General features: G+C 44.6%; 1 protein-coding gene and 1 pseudogene across 2 annotated transcripts in view; one reads left to right on the top strand and one right to left on the bottom strand.

Annotated features, from left to right (window-relative positions):
- Positions 1–20,766, top strand: part of ATP2A2 (ATPase sarcoplasmic/endoplasmic reticulum Ca2+ transporting 2) — a 72,045-nt gene that overhangs the window by 17,404 nt on the left and 33,875 nt on the right. The gene's annotated exons all lie outside the window — the stretch shown is intronic.
- LOC116477949 (large ribosomal subunit protein uL11-like) lies at positions 4,061–4,663 on the bottom strand (annotated as a pseudogene).

Raw genomic sequence — 20,766 nt, 5'->3', positions numbered from 1 at the left:
AGCGATCCTTCCGCTTTGCCCCGCAAATAGCTGGTACCACAGGTGCATGCCACTACACTTGCCTAATTTTTATATTTTTTGTAGAGAGGGGGTTTTGCCATGTTGCTCAGGCTAGTCTCAAACTCCTGAGCTCAAGTGATCCTGCCTTAGTGTCCCAAAGTGCTGGGATTACAGGTGTGCCCAGCCGCCATATTTCTGACAGTCCAAAATCACAACACCCCTGGGACCCACTAGGATAGTCTTAGGTGGGTTGTTTGTTTTGGCTATTTCACTTAGAGAGTCATTACATACTATTATTCAGATTATCTGGCTTTTCGTACCCTTCTGAGTTAAGTATACTATTTACTTTATTGCTATTTGTGAATTATCTCATAGTAATATGCTTTTATATTGACTTGGGAAGGGTGTGCTCTGTCTTTATTGTCTTACTCATTTTAATGAATTCAAAGAGCTGCACTCCTTAACCCATGCTCTACAGCTTTGGCCTCTGAAAGGAAATTGCCTTGTCATATTCTCTCATCCAGAAATTTTTGTTGTTCTTCCAGAAAAAAAGGATAGTGTTACATATATGTCAGTAAGTCGATTATTTGGGACTGTGTAGTATTTGTGTGTAAATGATTTAACAGCTTCCTTAAGTATAGTGTTAAGAAAACTACAACTCAGAATGAAGTGTCTTGGCTATTGGATTTTTTAAAACTTCCTGTTTTGGCCAGGCGTGGTGGCTCATGTCTGTAATCCCAGCACTTTGGGAGGCTGAGGTGGGCGGATCACGAGGTCAAGAGATCGAAACCATCCTGGCCAAAATGGTGAAACCCCGTCTCTACTGAAAATACAGAAATCAGCTGGGCATGATGGCTCGCGCCTGTAGTCCAAGCTACTCGGGAGGCTGAGGCAGGAGAATCGCTTAAACCCAGCAGGCAGAGGTTGCAGTGAGCCGAGATCGCGCCATTTCACTCCAGCCTGGGCAACAGAGCCCCAGACTCCATCTCAAAAAAAAAACAAATTTTCTGTTTTGAGACAAATGTTATCATATTTTATCACAGATGTATTATTCTTTCACTCTATATACACACATTTTTGTATGAACTGTTGAAGGATATATTGCAGACATCATGCTCCTTTAACTCCTAAATAACATTTGTTTAATAGTATCAAGGATGTTCTCTTATATAACCTCAGTATGATTATCAGAATTAGGAAATTGATACAGTAGTATGTAAGATCTTATTCAGAATTTGCCAGTTACCTCTTTTTTTGATGAGGGGAAGACAGAGTCTCGCTCTGTCACCCAGGTTGGAGTGCAGTGGCACCATCACGGCTCACTGCATCGTTGACCTCCTGGGCTCAAGTGATTCTCCCACCTCAGCCTCCTGAATAACTGGGATCACAGGCATGAGCAACCAAGCACCTAGCTAAGTTTTGTATTTTTTCGTAGAGACGGCTCTTGCCCTGTTGCCCAGGCTGGTCTCTCAAACTCCTGGGCTCGGGCAGTCCTGCCTCAGCCTCCCAAAATGCTGGGATTACAGGCGTGAGCCCACTGCGCCTGGCCCACATTTTTTTTTAATAGCAAAAAGTATTTGAGTTAGGGAATTCTGATGGTGATGAAGAAAATAGGTCAGAATGGGGAAGGCTGAAGATATAGGGAGGCTATTTTAGTAGTCTAGGCAAGAGATAATGAGGACAGTAACATTAAGAATAATGAAGGAAAGATTTTTGAGTTCATGAACAGTGGCTCTTAAGCAGGAGTGCACATCAGAATCATCTGGGGGCACTCTTTTTAAAAAAAGTTGTTGGCAGGTCTCAACCTAGAATATTAACTCTGACGGCCGGGCGCGGTGGCTCACGCCTGTAATCCCTGCACTTTAGGAGGCCGAGGCGGGCGGATCACGAGGTCAGGAGATCGAGACCATCCTGGCTAACACGGTGAAACCCCGTCTCTACTAAAAAATACAAAAAATTAGCCGGGCACGGTGGCGGGTGCCTGTAGTCCCAGCTACTCAGGAGGCTGAGGCAGGAGAATGGCATGAACCTGAGAGGCAGAGCTTGCAGTGAGCCGAGATCGCACCACTGCACTCTGGCCTAGGTGAAAGAGCAAGACTCCGTCTCAAAAAAAAAAAAAAAAAAAAAAGAATATTAACTCTGAATCTCCATTGGGTACAGAATTTTGATCATGAGTGGTTCAAAAAGTGAGCCTCTGAGTTAGTTACAGAACAGCAGATTTGTTTTGTTTTGTTTTGTTTTGTTTTGTTTTGAGATGGAGTTTCGCTCTTGTTGCCCAGGCTGGAGTGCAGTGGCACCATCACGGCTCACTGCAGTGTTGACCTCCTGGGCTCAAGTGATTCTCCCACCTCACCCTCCTGAATAACTGGGATCACAGGCGTGAGCCACCATGCACCTGGCTAAGTTTTGTATTTTTTTGTAGAGATGGGTCTTGCTATGTTGCTCAGGCTGGTCTCTCAAACTCCTGGGCTCAGGCAGTCCTGCCTCAGCCTCCCAAGTAGCTGGGATTACAGGCATGCGCCACCATGCCCAGCTAATTTTGTATTTTTAGTAGATAACAGTGTTTCTCCATGTTGGTCAGGCTGGTCTCGAACTCCCGACCTCAGGTGGTCCACCCGCCTCAGCCTCCCAAAGTGCTGGGATTACAGGAGTGAGCCACCATGCACGGCCTAAAGCAGCTCCGTCCGTCCGTCCGTCCCACCTTCCTTCCTTCCTCCCCTCTTGCCTTTCCTCCCCTCTTGCCTTCCCTCCCCTCCCCTTCCCTCCTCTCCCCTCCTCTCCTTCTGTCCTCCCTCTTTTCCTTCTTTCTCTTTTTTTTTTTTTTTTTAAGCTTGGAGACGGGCTTGCTCTTTTGTCCAGGCTAGAGTGGAGTAGTGTGATCACTGCGACCTCGAACTCCTTGGCTTCAAGGGGGTCCTCCTGCCTCAGCCTCCTGAGTAGCTGGTAATACAGGCACGTGACACCATGCCCAGCTTTTTTTTTTTTTTTTTGAGACGGAATCTCGAACTGTCGCCCAGGCTGGAGTGCAGTGGCACGATCGCGGCTCACTGCAAGCTTTACCTCCCAGGTTTACACCATTCTCCTGCCTCAGCCTCCCCAGTAGCTGGGACTACAGGTGCCCACCACCACGCCCAGCTAATTTTTTGTATTTTTAGTAGAGACGGGGTTTCACTGTGTTAGCCAGGATGGTCTTGATCTCCTGACCTCGTGATCCTCCCACCTCAGCCTCCCAAAGTGCTGGGATTACAGGTGTGAGCCACCATGCCCGGCCTTTTTTTTTTTTTTTTTTAAAGTAAAGGTGGGGTCTAGCTTTGTTGCCCAGGCTGGTCTTGAACTTCTGGGCTCAAGCGATCCTCCTCCTCCTGCCTTGGCCTTCCAAAGTGTTGTAATTACAGGTGTGAGCCACTGTGCCTGGCTCAGAGCAACAGATTTTGATAATTGAATAGATAGGAGAGTGTGTAAATCAAAGATACTGGCAAGATTTCTAGTTTACGTGACTGGGTGTGATGATACTCTACTACCTATAGAAGGAAACATTGGGAAGGAGATTGTTTTTCCACAAATATATGTGGTGAGTGAGGTTGTAGATGACATCACCTAAATATGTGTATGAGATTCTGTTTGATTTTATGCTTACCATTTCTCCAGCTTCTTCTTGTTTAATTTTTAAAAAAAAATAGAGACAGGGTCTAGCTATGTTGCCTAGGCTGGTCTCAAACTCCTGGCCTCAAGTGATCCTCCTGCCTTGGCCTCCCAAAGTTCTGGGATTTACAGGTGTGAGCCACTGTGCTCTGCTTTGTTGGGCTGTTTTAGTGTGTTGAGTCTACTTGAAGACTTAGAGAAATTACCCCCAAAGCCTTTATCCTTAGTTTGCATCAGTAGATGGCAATGGTAGACAGCTTCAGAGGAAACCACAACTGTGATACCTCAAAGCACCATCCTTTCTGATGAAACAGACAAAAGTCAACTTCTCTTCAGTTGGTGATTTTGGTTTCTCTGTATCTCTGAATCCTGGTTCTTGCCAGTCCTTCCCGTCTCTTGTAAGACACTCTAACCTAGTTAACTGTGAGAAACTTGGAAGTCATCTTGATTTTTTTTTTTTCCCCCCACCAGTTGTCAAATGATCCTTTATTGAAATATTTTCCTTTGTGCTTAACTGGCTGGGCATTCCACAGCACCACTGTTGATGTCATCTATGATGTCATGAGGGTGGCGGCCATCAACATTACAGCCCACAGACTGGGCAGTCCCCAGGATCTCTTTAATGGTTCCAGAGAGTTCCCTGGCTAAGGATCGGTGTCGCATCTGTCAAGCAATGTTGACGATCTCATCAAAAATGATACTCCCACTGTGTTTAATGTTTTTCTGTTTCTTTCTGTCTCTTGGTGGTTCCTTGAGGGCTTTGATGATCAGGGCAGAGGCAGAAGGCACCACCTCAATCTGGGCCTGTCTGTTCTGAATGGTCAGTTTCACTATAATCCTCAGGCCCTTCCAGTCACCCGTTGCCTTGGCAATGTCATCACCAACCTTTTTTGGAGACAGACCCAGGGGGCCGATCTTGGGGGCCAGGGCAGAAGGCACCGACTTCACCTCCGGTGCACTTCAGGTATACAACTTTGATCTCGTTGGGGTCGAACTTCGGTGGCATGGTGGAGGCGGCTGGTGTCGGATGAACCCGGATTTGGGACGACCGAAGAAAGTCGCACCTTGGCCTCCTCCGAGCCGAAAGCCAAGAGCGGAAGTCGTCTTGATTTTTTTCCCCACTCTCTTATCCTCTGATTTGTCCGTAAGGCCACTGATTCTGTCTCCAGAAGACACCCAAGTTCGTGAACTCCGTTTCCTCGGTCAGCACACTAGTCTAGCCATCATCTCACACCGCAGCTGTCATCATCTGCTAACTAGGCTGTGGCTTCCTTTGTTGTATTCCTCCAGTCCATTCTCCACACAAGTGCCAGAGTGGTTTCTTAAAGGTCGTGTTATTTATTCATCTGCTAAAAAAAACCCTTAAGGGACTTCCCCATTGCACTTAAAATACAAAATTCTCTGACCTGATAAACTTTCATTGTGTGTATGTACCTCCTGCTTTCTTCTATGATTTTCATCTTATGCTGCTCCTTCATGCTGCAGACATCCAGGCCTTTTTTTCAGTTTTCAGTACCACCGAAGTCACCTTTTTTTGGAAGGTTAGGCAAATTTTACAGAGTTTATTAATTTGCTCAATGCACAGATCTCATAGTGGTGAAGCTTTGGTTATTACCCTGACCTATCTCGCTTTCTCACACTGAAATTTCATTCTCTATATTGTAGTATAGTTTTGTTGTTGCATTTGATAGTTTAGAAAGGACAAATAATGTTTGATCTATAGTGTATGTGACTTAAGATTTTCAGTCTAATGGGATTTTCCTTATTTATATTGTGGTAAAATATACATATTATAACATCCATTTTAACCATTTTTAAGCGTGCAGTTCTGTGGCATTAAGTACATTCACATTGTTTTGGGACTGTCACCATCCAGAACTTTGTCTTCCCTAACTGAAATGTACCCCTTAAACACTAACTTCCTGTTCCCCCCTTCCCTGGCCCCTGGCAACCGTTCCCTTTATTTGAATATTCAAAAGACAATGAATTTAATATTTAAAAAAAACCTGAGTTTAAATCCCTTAGGTGAATATACTACTACTATCAAGTGGAGTACAAATTTAAATCCATTTTCCTTTCACCTGTTTCTCAGTCCTTCATGGATAGTGCTGATTCTGGTAGTTATTTACCACTTTTTTTGCCCCAGCTCTTCCCCCACAGTATGGTAATTGCTAAAAAGCGTATACATTGCTTTGACGTTGGGCTCTGTTTTTCTTTAATTTTTATTTTTATTACTATTATTATTATTTTGAGACAGGGTCTCTACTGTGCAGGCTGGAATGCAGTGGTGTGATTCTTGTGCCTCAGCCTCCCAATTAGCTGGGCTCACCGGTGTGCACCACCACACCCAGCTAATTTTTTTTTTTTTTGAGACAGAGTCTCGCTCTGTCACCCAGGCTGGAGTGCAGTGGCGCAATCTCAGCTCACTGCAAGCTCCGCCTCCCGGGTTCACGCCATTCTCCTGCCTCAGCCTCTCCGAGTAGCTGGGACTACAGGCGCCCGCCACCACACCCGGCTAATTTTTTGTATTTTTAGTAGAGATGGGGTTTCACCGTGGTCTCGATCTCCTGACCTCGTGATCCGCCCGCCTCGGCCTCCCAAAGTGCTGGGATTACAAGCGTGAGCCACCGCGCCCGGCCACACCCAGCTAATTTTTGTAGTTGTAGTAGAGATGGGGTTTTGCCATATTGGCCAGGCTGGTCTCAAACTCCTGGCCTCAAGTGACCCACTCACCTCGGCCTCCCAAAATGCTGGGATTACAGGTGTGAGCCACCGCACCCGGCCTATTATTATTATTTTAGTTAAGCCCAGCTGTGTGAGACATTGGGCTCTTAAGTGCTGCTTGCTTTCGTCTTAAATTGTGACCTTTCTGAGTAATGCAGAACAGACATCTAGGTTTAGAATATATGTGGACATTTTATTAAATACTGTTGTCATACTACTAGGCAGTGAGCACCTTAAGGACAGAACTGTCATATTGACTGTTGTAACGTTATTGTAAGTTCTCTATGAATGAAATTTGAAATCAGAAGTATATGATAGGCTCAGCTAATGTAAACATAGTTGCTGTGCAGAACAAACAGTTGAAGTGTATATGTGTGTTCAATACAATTATTATTATAATATTATTATTATTGAGACAGAGTCTTTTTCTGTCACCCAGGCTGGAGTGCAGTGGTGTGATCTCGGCTCACTGCAACCTGTGTACCTCCCAAGTTCAAGTGATTCTTCTGCCTCAGTCTCCTGAGTAGCTGGGATTACAGGCGTGGGCCATTATGCTTGGCTTTCTTTTTTTTTTTTTTTTTTTTTTTTTGAGACAATCTCTCTCTGTTGCCAGGCTGGAGTGCAGTGGCATGATCTTGACTCACTGCAACCTGCGACTCCCTGGTTCAAGCGATTCTCCTGCCTCAGCCTCCCGAGTAGCTGGGATTACAGGCATGTACCACCACGCCCAGCTAATTTTTGTATTTTTTGGTAGAGACGGGGTTTCACCATGTTGGCCAGGATGATCTCAAGCCCCTGACCTCGTGATCCATCCTCCTCAGCCTCCCAAAGTACTGGGATTGATTACAGGCATGAGCCACTGCGCCCGGCCATGCCTGGCTAATTTTTTTGTATTTTTAGTAGAGGCAGGGTTTCGCCATGTTGGCCAGGCAAGTCTTGAATTCCTGGCCTCAAGCGATCCACCTGCCTCAGCCTCCTAAAGTGCTGGGATTACAGACGTGAGCCACTGCACCTGGCCTTCAATACAATTATTGAATGCCAGATTATTAGTATATTCAAGGTCTGTGTGATCCTCATTATTATCTTTTTTTTTTTTTTTTTTTTTTTGAGACGGAGTCTCGCTCTGTCGCCCAGGCTGGAGTGTAGTGGTGCAATCTCGGCTCACTGCAAGCTTCGCCTCCCGGGTTCATGCCATTCTCCTGCCTCAGCCTTTCTGAGTAGCTGGGACTACAGGCGCCCGCCACCACTCCCGGCTAATTTTTTGTATTTTTTAGTAGAGACGGGGTTTCACTATGGTCTCGATCTCCTGACCTCGTGATCCGCCCGCCTCAGCCTCCCAAAGTGCTGGGATTACAAGCATGAGCCACCGCGCCAAGCCGTCATTATTATCTTAATTCCAGAACATTTTCATCACCCTCAAAAAAAACCCATACCCGTTAACAGTTGTTGCCCTGTTTTCCTCCCACCAGTTCCTGACAACCACAGTTTATTATCTGTTTTGTGGATTACTATCTGTTTTTCTGGATATTGCATATAAATGGAGTCAATCTTTGTGACTGGCTTTCTCTTAGCATAGTGTTACATTTCGTTCATGAATATAGCATGTCTTTCATTCCTTATTGCTGAATGTTTATTAGTTGATGGACATTTGGGTTATTTCCAGTTTTGTCTATTATGAGTAATGAATAATGCTATAACTTGTACATACATGCTTGTACTAATTTTTGTGTGAACATAACATTTTCTCTCTGTTAGGTATGTACCTAAGCATGGAATTATGGGGCCTATAGTGACTCTATACTTAACATTTTGAGCAGCTACCAAACTGTCTTTCAGAATGGTGATGGTATTGTTTTACATTCCCACCAACGATGTATACAAGTTCCAGTTTCTCTACATCCTTGTCAGGACATGTCATTGTCTATCTTTTTAAAGTTTTACCCAGGAAGTGAGTATCATTGTGGTTTTGATGTGCATTTCCCTAATTTCTTAATGATGTTGGGCATCTTTTCATGTGGCTATCGTCCATCAGTGTGTTTTCTTTGGAGAAATGTCTGTTTAAATCCTTTGCCCATTTTAATTGGGTTATTTGTCTTTTTAATGTTGAGGTGTAAGAATTCCTTACATATCCTGCCTTATGAGGTGTGATTAGCAAAATTTTTTCCCCATTCTATAGGGATTCCTTTTTTTCACTTTCTTGACGGCATATTTTGTAACACACAAGTTTTTAATTTGGTAAAGTCTACTTATACATTGTTGTTGCTCGTGCTTTTGGTGTGATGTCTAAGAAACTTGCCAATTGAAGGTCACAAGGACTTTATATATGAGCCAATATATATGATCCACGCGTGGTGGCTCATACCTATATGATCCTAGCACTTTGGGAGGCTGAGGCAGGAAAAACCACTTTTTTTTTTTTTTTCTTTGAGACGGAGTCTTGCTCTGTTGTCCAGGCTGGAGGGCAGTGAATGGCATGATCTCGGCTCAGTGCAACTTCCGCCTCCTGGGTTCAAGCGATTCTCCCGCCTCAGCCTCCCGAGTAGCTGGGATTACAGGTGCACGCCACCACACTCAGCTAATTTTTGTATTTTTAGTAGAGATGGGGTTTCACCATGTTGGCCAGGCTGGTCTTGAACTCCTGACTTCAAGTGATTCGCCTGCCTCGGCCTCTCAAAGTGCTGCAATTATAGGCAAGAGCCACCATGCCCAGCCTAGGAAAAAACACTTCTAAATTAGTCAGGCAAGGCGGTACAGGCCTGTAGTCCCACTACTCAGGAGACAGAGGTACGAAGATAACTTGAGCCCAAGAGTTGGAGGCTGCAGTGAGCTACTGTGATCCTGCCACTGTCCTCCACCCTAGGCAACAAAGCAAGACCTTGTCTCTTTAAAAACAGCAACAACAACAAAAACTATGGTGTGAGGTAGGAGGTCCAGCTGCTTTCTTTTGCATGTGAATATTTAGTTGTCTCAGCAACATTTGTTGAAAAGACTTCTTCACTAATTTGTCCTGCAATCTTTGTGAAAAATTAATTTACAAATGCAAGGATGTATTTCTAGACTCTATTCTTACTCCATTGATTTCTGTCCTTAGGTCAGTACCATAATGTCTTGATAGCTAGCTGTCGTTTTGTATTTTTTGAAATTGGATACTTGGGAGTGTAACTTTGTTCCTTTAAGATAATTTGGGGCATTCTGGGTTCCTTACATTTACACATAAATTTTTAAGATTTGCTTGTCAATTTCTGCAGAAAGCAAGCTGGTATTTTCAGTGAGAAGTGTGTTGTATCTATAGATGAGTTTGGGAAATACGGTCATAATATCAAGTATTCGGATCCATGAGCATAGGGATGTCTTTCCTTTTTTTTTTTTTTTTTTTTTTTTTTTTGAGGTCTGTCATTTCTTTCAACACTAGTTGTCAGTGTTCAAGTCTTGTGCTTCTTTTGTTAAGTATTGCATTGGTTTTTGGGGGGAAATTATTTGTAATTGGAATCATTTTTTGTAACTTGAAATTGGCCTATTGGTGATATTTATTTATTTATTTATTTATTTATTTTTTGAGACGGAGTCTCGCTCTTTCGCCACTATGACAGGCTGGAGTGCAGTGGCACCATCTCTGCTCACTGCAAGCTCAGTCTCCCGAGTAGCTGGGACCACAGGCGCCTGCCACCACGCCCGGCTAATTTTTTTGTATTTTTAGTAGACACAGTGTTTTACCATGTTAGCCAGGATGGTCTCGATCTCCTGACTTCGTGATCCGCCCGCCTCAGCCTCCCAAAGTGCTGGGTGTGAGCCACCGCGCCCGGCCTGGTGATATTTATTTTTAATTAAAATTTTTAGATTCAAGGTACATGTGCAGGTCTGTTACGTGGATATAATGTGTGATGCTGAGGTTTGGGCTTCTACTGATCCTGTCATCCAGATGATGAGTATAGTACTTCACAGATAGTTTTTCAGCCCTTGCCCCTCTTTCCCTCCCACTTTTTGGAGTGCCCAGTGTTTATTGTTCCCATCTTAATGGCTGTGCGTACCCAGTGTTTAGCTCCCACTTACAAGCGAGAACAGACAGTATTTGGTTTTCTGGGTTAACTCACTTAGGATAATGGTCTCTGGCTGCATCCGTTTCGCTGGAAAAGACATGATTTCATTCTTTTGCATGGCTGCGTAGTATCGCATGGTGTATATATACCACATTTATTTTTGAGATAGGGTCTCACTCTGTCGCCCAGGCTGGAGTGCAGTGGTGCGATTTTGGCTCAGTGCAACCTCCACCTCCCGAGCTCAAGCCATCCTCCCACTTCAGCCTCCTGTGAGTAGAGATGAGGTCTTACTATGTTGCCCTGGCTAGTCTTGAATTCCTGGGCTCCAGTGATCCTCCCACCTCAGCTTCCCAAAGTGCTGGGATTACAAGCGTGAGCCACCATGCCCAGTAATAGTAGTCACTCTGACTGGTGTGAGATGACATCTCATTGTGGTTTTGATTTGCATCTCTCTACTAGTGATGTTGAGCATTTTTTTGTATGTTTGTTGACTACTTGATTGTTGTCTTTTGAGAAGTGTCTTTTCATTCCCTTTGCCCACTTTTCCACAGTGGTATCTTTTTTGTGTGTGTGGATTTAAGTTCCTTACAGATTCTGGATATTAGTCCTTTGTTGAGAGCATAGTTTGCAATTATTTTCTCCCATTCTGTAGGTCGTCAGCTTACTCTGTTGATAGATTTCTTCTGCTGTGCAGAAACTGTTTCGTTTAACTAGGTCCCAATTGTCAAGTTATTTGTTGCATTTGCTTTTGAGGCTTAGTCATAAGTTCTTTGCTTAGGGCAGTGTTGAGAAGAGTATTTCCTAGGTTTTCTTCTAGGATATTTACAGTTTGAGGCCTTACATTTAAGTCTTTAATTTGCCTTGAGTTAGGAATTCTTTTTTCAATTTCATTTTCAGATTGTTCTTTGCTAACGTGTAGAAATACAGTTGTTTTTTATGTATTGATCTTGTAGTTTGCAATCTTGCTGAACTCATTAGTTAGTTTTAATAGTTTTTATGGGTTCCTTAAGATTTTCTGTATACAAGATCATGCATTTGCAAATGAAAATGTTTTTACTTCTCTCCAGTCTGGATGCCCTTTATTTCTTGCCTAATTGCCCTGGTTAGAATCTCCAATACAACGTTGAAGTACCAAGAGCAGACATCCTTTTCTTACTGATCATAGTGGAAAGCATCCAGTCCTTCACAGTGAAGTGTGACATAGGTGTGGGTCTCATAGGCGGGTGCCCTTTATCATGTCGAGGAAGCCTAGTTAACAGTTGTAATATTTAGGTTGTCAGTATGCTCTGGTGACCTTTCATGGTGTTTGTAAACTTATATCCAAATCAGAAATGATAGTTTGCTGGGTTACTAGGACCAGCAGGTCATTGAATTGGGTAAGATATAATTCTAAGGCATTTACAACTACTATATGGAACATTTTGGAAAAGCATACCGTGACTACGTAACCTGGGCCAGATAAATAGGTATTTATTAAGACTATACATGTTGAGCCTTTTAAACTTCTACCTCTTAGAATTAGTAATCAAATTGACTGTGCAATCTAGCATTTAGCCTGATAATTCAGTTTTGTGAAAACTATAGAGTGAACTTTAATTTTGAATTTTTTCTTGTCAGTTGAAGTATTATTTGCGTAGCCTGAAAGACTAAATGGCATAAATTGTGCTTTTAGACATGGTGACTTTTATTTTTTCATTTACATTATGAAATTGGATGTGAAGAGGTCTTTCAGATGTGTTGGAAAACTGGAGAATGTTGAAAACTAATTTGAAGCTGAAAATAAAGTACTGACTTAACGATTTTGATATTTGCAGAAAGGAACAGACCTTTTTGTAGTCACTGTTTGGAATGTAAGGGTCATCTCCTGACTTTAAAATTCTTTGTCAGCTTTTGGAAGGTATCTGGTAGGATGGTTCTGGCTGAACTTTTCAAAGACTAAACTGGAATAGATGATTTTTTGAGGGAGTTATGGAGAGAGAGTTTAAGGAAACTAATTTTTTTTTTTTGAGACAGAATCTCGTTCTGTCGCCCAGGCAGGAGTGCAAAGGCATGATCTCAGCTCACTGCAACCTCCGCCTCCTGGGTTCAAGCGATTCTCCTGCCTCAGCCTCCCTAGTAGCAGGGATTACAAGTGTCCGCCACCACACCCGGCTAATCTTTATATTTTTAGTAGAGACAGGGTTTCACCATGTTGGCCAGGCTGGTCTCAAACTCCTGGCCTCAAGTGATCCGCCCGCCTCGGCCTCCCAAAGTGCTGAAATTACAGGTGTGAGCCACCGTGCCCAGCCAGGAAACTAAATTTTATATGTTGCTATACCAGCTAATCATTCCAAAGAGAAATTAGGTAAGCATACATAGCAAATGCTAATGTGAGTCTTAAGTATCTAGAACGCAAGAGCCAAATGAAATTGATATGGCAAATAAAAACATGGAGAAAATAACCCACACATAGTCTGTGCTCAGTGGCTCATGCCTGTAATCTCAGCACTTTGGGGGAGGCCAAGGCATGCAGATCACTTGAGTCTAGGAGTTCGAGACCAGCCTGGGCAACATAGTAAAACCCCATCCCTAAAAAAATACAAAAATTAGCTAGGCGTGGTGGTGTGCACCTGTAGTCCCAGCTACTTGAAAAGCTGAGGCGGGAGGATCACCTGAGCCCAGGAGGTTGAGGCTGCAGCAGTGAGCTGAAATTAAGCCACTGCACTCCAGCATGGGCAACAGAGTGAGACCCTGACTCAAAAAATATAAGAGAGAAAGTGACCCACATGTTCACGTCTTATGAAGCCACAGTAATTCTGCATTATCTTAAGGCCGAGAAAATACTTCTCTGGATGGATGGAAACCAAAAGTAGTAAAGTTGTACATAATCTTATGAGAAATGAACATCGTTGTTTTTAAGCTTTCTGTGTCATCTGCTGACATTATGAAAGTGAATCAAAGCTATCTATAATAGCCTAAGTCGTTTCTGTTTTCTTTTTTCTTTTCTTTTTTTAAAGTAGAGATGAGATTTTACCATGTTGGCCAGACTGGTCTCGAACTCCTGACCTCAAGTGATCTGCCTCCCTTGGCCTCCCTAAGTGCTGGGATTACAGGCATGAATCACCATGCCCGGCCATGGTTTTATGGGGTGTTTTTTTGAGACAAGGTCTCCCTGTATTACCCAGGCTAGTCTCAAACTCCTGGGCTCAAGGGATCCTCTTCCCTTGGCCTCCCAAAGTGCTGGGATTACAGGCATGAGCCACCATTCCCAGCCAGAAGTCTTAGTTTTAGAATTTTGGGGCTTCTAGTATATGTCCCAGGGGTTATTTATTGACTTCTTAAGAACACTGTTTTCAGTGTTGTTTAAAACAAACTTTACGTATCTTGGTAACCCAGGGTTGAGGAATAGCACTAGGAAATAAATATCCTCAGATGACTTCTGTCTTGTAGTATATCCTCTGGAGCGAATCATCTTTTAAGATTATGTAAGTAGTGGAAGTGACACAATCTTAACATAAAATTGCATTTGCTTTAGCACTTGTACAGAAATTGATAATTTTATTTCCTAAAATGAAGACTTCATAGCCAACAGGGTGCCAGCAATTTCAAGATTTACTCGGGAATAAAAATAATTAATTGTTAAACTTGACAGCAATTTAAAGGAAGAAAACTTTCAATTTAAAGGAAGGAAACTTCTACTTCAGACAGTCAACATGCAGTACTGAGATTTAGTAGCAAGTATAAACTGCTTTTGAAGCAGTTGAGTAAAAGGCAGAGTTGTGAAATAGATGACTGGATTCATATAAGAACCTGGATTATGATCCTAGTTCTGCATGACATTGGACTATGTACATTAACCTCTGCAGAATTAGGTAATTGGAGTACTGTTTTAAGGAGCTTTCTTGCTCTAAAAAGTGTGATTTAGATAATATGGCCATGAGTCCATGTGGACTTTTTTTTGCTTTTAGAAAGCTGTTGGGGTTGGAATTGACTGGCTTTAAACATTTGAATGCTCTTTAACACAAAACAGAGTAGTCAGTCTGCTGTAGAGCAGAGGAGTTGGCATACTATCTTTGTGAATTGGTTGGTTGGTTCGTTTGTTTATAGATACGAGGTCTCACTGTGTCACTCGGGCTGGTCTTGAACTCCTAGCCTCGGGTGATCCTCCTGCCTTAGCCTGTAATCCCAGGTCTTTGGGAGGCCGAGATGGGTGGATCACAAGGTCAGAAGTTCAAGACCAGCCTGGCCGAGATGGTGAAACCCCTGTCTCTCCTAAAAATACAAAAATTAGCCGGGTGCAGTGGCAGGTGCCCGTAATCCCAGCTACTCGGGAGTCCGAGGCAGGAGAATTACTTGAACCCAGGGGGCAGAGGTTGCAGTGAGCCAAGATTGCGCCACTGCACTCCAGCCTGGGGGACAGAGCGAGACTCCATCTCAAAAAATATATATATATATGCTGGGACTATGGATGTGAGCTATAGCGTCCAGCCAATATTTTGGGCTTTGTGGGCCACAACAATCTCTGTACCAAAGTCTTTTGTAAAATATAAAAAGAGAATTGTTTTTTAAAAAAAAAAAAAAGTGTTGGCTGGGTGCAGTGGCTTATCCCTGCAATCCTAGCATTTTGGGAGGCCATGGCAGGAGGATCACTTGAGCCCAGGAGTTTGAGACCAGCCTGGGCAACATATTGAGACCTTGTCTTTACAAAAAAAGTTTTAAAACTTGTATAGTGAGGCTGCGCACCGTGGCTCACGCCAGCACTTTGGGAGGCTGAGGCAGGAGGTTTACTTGAGCTCAGGAGTTTGAGACCAGCCTGGGCAACATGGAAAGACCCCGTCTCTAAAAAAATTAAAAAATGAAAATTTGCTGGGCATGGTGGTGCGCTCCTGTAGTCCCCGCTTCTCGGGAGGCTGAGGTGGGAGGATCACTTGAGCCTGGGAGGTCAAGGCTGCAGTGAGCTCAGTTTGTGCCAGTACACTCCAGCCTGGGTGACAGAGTGAGACAGAGTAAAACTCTGTCTCCCAAAAAAAGGTCGGGGGGTGGGGAGCCTTAAGATTTTGCACACTGCTTAAATCAATGTTTCTCTAACTTCATGAGTGTAGGAATTACCTGGGGATTTTGTTAAAATATGTGTTTTGATTGGTTCAGTCTGAAATGGGGCCTGATTATTCTGCATTTCTAATAAGCTCCCAGGTCAATAATTTGAGTAGCAAGGCTCTAGAGCAGATCTTAATCGTTTCTAGATCACAGTCCCTGTGAGAATTAATGAAATTTATGGACTTTCTTGCCCAAAAACATATATTGAAAATCTTGTGTCCAACTTCAGGAGGTTCATTTGTCCTCCTCCTCAGAAAGTCCACCTCAGGATTCTAGTTATTTGGTTTTAAAAACTAAAGTACAGGCCGGGCATGGTGGCTCATGCCTGTAATCCCAGCAATTTAGGAGGCCGAGGCAGGCGGATCATTTGAGCCCAGGAGTTCGAGACCAGCCTGGCCAACACTGTGAAATCCCATCTTCACTAAAAATACAAAAATTTACCCCGGTGTGGTGGTGGGTGCCTGTAATCCTAGCTACTTGGGTGACTGAGGCACGAGAATCGCCTGAACCCAGGAGATGGAAGCTGCAGTGAGCCTAGATTGCACAACTGCATTCCAGCCTGAGGGACAGAGCGAGACGCTGTTGCAAAAAAAAAAAAAAAAAAAATTGTTTTAGTTGTTCTGTAAATCCCGGAAGCTATACCTCTGTTTCCAAAGCCAAGGTATAAATTATTACTCTAGAAAATGGATAAGCAGAGGAGCAAAATAGTCTAAAACAAAAATCAGCATAGATGATTAGAAGCAGAGAGTTTTTGAGTTCGAGAGCCCCTGAGCACTGTCAGAATAGCTAAGACATTAAGAACTGTGAGAAATGAGAGATCTCCTCAATCATCAGACCATGATAGGCCAGTTGATCTTGAAGCCTGACCTGATTTCATGGGGCTAGCATTTCCTTCCTGATTTCCTGTAATCACCTCCTCTCTACTCCCCATGATTCAGCGGTAGTCACAGTACCAGGAAGTGCCAACCTTTTCATTCTTGCTACTGAGATGAAGATTTTGGAAAAAGGAGAAGAAACCATGTGGTTTGGGAACCACCTTTCCTTTTATTTTTTTTTTTTTGAGACGAAGTCACTCTGTTGCCCGGGCTGGAGTGCAGTGGCATGATCTCGGCTCACTGCAAGCTCCGCCTCCTGGGTTCACGCCATTCTCCTGCCTCAGCCTCCCCGTTAGCTGGGACTAGAGGCGCCCATCACAACGTCCGGCTAATTTTTTGTATATTTTAGTAGAGATGGGGTTTCACTGTGTTAGCCAGGATGGTCTCGATCTACTGACCCTCGTGATCTGCCCGCCTCCGCCTCCCAAAGTGCTGGGATTACAGGCGTGAGCCGCTGCTGCTGGCCATGGGAACCACCTTTCCTAAGCATTAACACCAAACCACCTAGAGTGGCAGATTTAACTGTGACCAACTTTTATATTAAAAGATAATGGATTTTTTTTTTTTTTTTTTTTTTTTTTTTTTTGAGACAAAGTCTCGGCTCTGTCACCCAGGCTGGAGAGCAGTGGTGCAATCTTGGACCACTGGAACCTCCGCCTCCTGGGTTCAAGCGATTCTTCTGTCTCAGCTTTCCCATTAGCTGGGATTACAGGTGTGCACCACCCCACCTGGCTGTTTTGTATTTTTTTTTTTTTTTTAGTAGAGACGGGGTTTCACCATGTTGGCCAGGCTGGTCTCGAACTCCTAACCTCAAGAGATCCACCCACCCTCAGCCTCCCAAAGTGTTGGGATTACAGGCATGAGCCACTGTGCCCGGCCGATAATGGAACTTTTGAAAACCAAGGGCTTGGCGGCTGGATGCAGTGGTTCACGCCTGTAATCTCAGCACTTTGGAGGCCGAGGCGGGTGGATCACCTGAGGTCAGGAGTTTGACTAGCCTGACCAACATGGAGAAACGCTATCTCTACTAAAAATTCAAAATTAGTTGGGCATGGTGGCGCTTGCCTGTAATCCCAACTACTCAGGAGGCTGAGGCAGGAGAATCACTTGAACCCAGGAGGCAGAGGTTGCGGTGAGCTGATATCCAGCCTGGGCAGCAAGAGTGAAACTCCGTCTCAAAAAAAGAGAAAAAAAAGTAAAACAAAGGGCTTGGGATTACCAGTGCCAGAAAAATACAAGATTGAGAGAATGGGGAAACAGGAGGGACATAAACTTGGTGGGAGTATACATTTGTATGCAAAAGTAAAAGATATAGACGAAGATATTAACCCTGTAACACCGTAAAAGGAAATGTTAGAAATAACTAGATAGCCATAAAAATAGAGGATGATTCATTTAGTTCATGGTATGGTTGTGAAATACTGTGACCTTGAACAAGTACCTTTTAGTGCCTCATTTTCCTCATCTATAAACAGGGAGGGAGTAAAGATAATAGATCCTTCCTTAGAGTTGTGAAGATTAAATTAGTAACCTGTGAAGCTCTTCCAGCAGTACCTGGTCTAGAAATAATAGTCTCAAAATTTCACTGCTTATTATTACTGTACAGCCACTTTTTAAAATGAGACAGGTATGTATAAATATAAAAGGTCTAATACTGTTTTAGTGACGTTTTAGTGAATGTTATACATAAAGAGATGTCCAGAAAATCCAGAAGATACACCTTTTTTTTTTTTTTGAAATGGAGTCTCACTCTGTCGCCCAGGCTGGAGTGCAGTGGCGCGATCTCAGCTCACTGCAAGCTCTGCCTCCCAGGTTCATGCCATTCTCCTGCCTCAGCCTCCTGAGTAGTTGGGACCACAGGCACCCACCACCACACCCGGCTAATTTTTTGTATTTTTAGTAGAGACGGGGTTTCACCGTGTTAGCCAGGATGATCTCGATCTCCTGACTTTGTGATCCGCCTACCTCAGCCTCCCAAAGTGCTGGGATTACAGGCACGAGCCACCGCGCCCGGCGATATACTGTTAACTATATATATATCTGTTGAAAGAGGGGAAGAAGAATGGTGTTTGACCTTTTAAACGCACCTTTTTCTTTTGTGATAAAAATCTCTGTTGGTAGATAGGCTGGAGTACTCTAACATTGCTTAGTGCATGGTTGCCTCTGCAACATCTAATGAATGGGTTACCTTTCTACCCCCGATAACTCTAGTAACTGGAAACTTGCTTGCTTAATGACCAATGTCATTTTTTTAGTCAGTTCATTATAAAATATTCCTTGTGAGCTAAAATATATTTTGTCTGTTCTATATGTTAGCTTTTTAATTTGGGGCCACATAGAAATCTGATTTATCACCAGTTTAGATCTGGAGGGGAGCTTATGAAACCTTATTTTAGGGGATGAGAAGACTAAAACTCAAGAGTTTGCAACTTATCCAGGAGCATGTGGCAGTTGGTGGCAGTACTAGTGTGTCCGGAATTGGTGGGTTTTTGGTCTCACTGACTTCAAGAATGAAGCCGCGGACCCTCGCGGTGAGTGTTACAGTTCTTAAAGGCAGCGTGTCCGGAGTTTGTTGCTTCTGATGTTCAGATGTGTTCGGAGTTTCTTCCTTCTGGTGGGTTCGTGGTCCCGCTGGCTCAGGAATGAAGCTGCAGACCTTCGCGGTGAGTGTTACAGCTCATAAAACCAGTGTGGACCCAAAGAGTGAGCAGTAGCAAGATTTATTGAAAAGAGCAAAAGAACAAAGCTTCCACATTGTGGAAGGGGACCGGAGCAGGTTGCCACTGCTGGCTCGGGCAGCCTGCTTTTATTCTCTTAACTGGCCCCACCCACGTCCTGCTGATTGGTAGAGCTGAGTGGTCTGTTTTGCCAGGGCGCTGATTGGTGCGTTTACAATCCCTGAGCTAAACATGAAGGTTCTCCATGTCCCCATCAGATCAGTTAGATACAGAGTATTGACACAAAGGTTCTCCAAGGCCCCACCAGAGCAGCTAGATACAGAGTGTCGATTGGTGCACTCACAAACCCTGAGCTAGACACAGGGTGCTGATTGGTGTATTTACAATCCTTGAGCTAGCCATAAAGGTTCTCTAAGGCCCCACCAGAGCAGCTAGATACAGTGTCAATCGGTGCATTCACAGAACCTGAGCTAGACACAGGGTGCTGATTGGTGTATTTACAATCCCTGAGCTAGACATAAAGGTTCTCCACATCTCCACCGGACTCAGGAGCCCAGCTGGCTTCACCCAGTGGATCCTGCACCAGGGCTGCAGATGGAGCTTCCTGCCAGTCCCACACCGCACGCTCGCACTCCTCAGCCCTTGGGTGGTCGATGGGACTGGGCGCTGTGGAGCAGGGGGTGGCGCTCGTCGGGGAGGCTCGGGCCACACAGGAGCCCATGGAGGCGGGGGAAGGCTCAGGCATGGCAGGCTGCAGTCCCAAGGCCTGCCCCGCGGGAAGGCAGCTAAGGCCTGGAGAGAAATCGAGCGCAGCGCCGTTGGTCTGGCACTGCTGTGGGGACCCAGTACACCCTCCACAGCCGCTGGCCCCGGTGCTAAGTCCCTCATTGCCCGGCCGGCCAGCTGCTCCGAGTGTGGGGCCCGCCAAGCCCACGCCCACCTGGAACTCCAGCTGGCCCGCAAGCCCCGCACGCGCCTCTCCCTCCACACCTCCCTGCGAGCTGAGGGAGCTGGCTCCTGCCTTGGCTAGCCCAGAAAGGGGCTCCCACAGTGCGGCAGTGGGCTGAGGGGCTCCACAAGTGCCGCCAAAGTGGGAGCCCAGGCAGAGGAGGCGCCGAGAGCAAGTGAGGGCTGTGAGGACTGCCAGCACGCTGTTACCTCTCACTAGGACTGTTAAATGTTAGCAGTATAGCATATCCTAAAATTTTTATTTTGGGCCGGGTGCGGTGGCTCACGCCTGTAATCCCAGCATTTTGGGAGGCCACGGCGGGTGGATCACTTGAGGTTGGGAGTTCGAGACCAGCCTGGCCAACCTGTTGAAACCCCATCTCTACTAAAAATACAAAAATTAGCCGGCCACGTTGGCGCATGCCTGTAGTCCCAGGTACTTGGGAGGGAGGCAGGAGAATTGCTTGAACCCGGGAGGAGGGGGTTGCAGTGAGCTGAGATCATACCACTGCACTCCAGCCTGGGTGACAGAGCAAGACTCCATCTCAAACAAACAAGATTAGCTGGGTGTGGTGGTGGGCACCTGTAATCCCAGCTACTCAGGAGGCTGAGGCAGAAAAATCGCTTGAACCTGGGAGGTGGAGGTTACAACAAGCTGAGATCATGCCACTGCACTCCAGCCTGGGCAACAAAGCTAGTCTCCATCTCAAAAAGTAAAATAAAATAAAATGTTTATTTCCAAGTTAGTCTTAGCATTTGTTTCAAACGCTTTACCATCTTGGTAGT

The sequence above is a fragment of the Hylobates moloch genome, unplaced genomic scaffold (genome assembly GCF_009828535.3).
Source record: "Hylobates moloch isolate HMO894 unplaced genomic scaffold, HMol_V3 SCAFFOLD_12, whole genome shotgun sequence".
In the NCBI taxonomy this organism is placed as follows: Eukaryota; Metazoa; Chordata; class Mammalia; order Primates; family Hylobatidae; genus Hylobates; species Hylobates moloch.
Note: the sequence above shows the minus strand (reverse complement) of the source record. Positions and strands in the feature narration are given on the sequence as shown.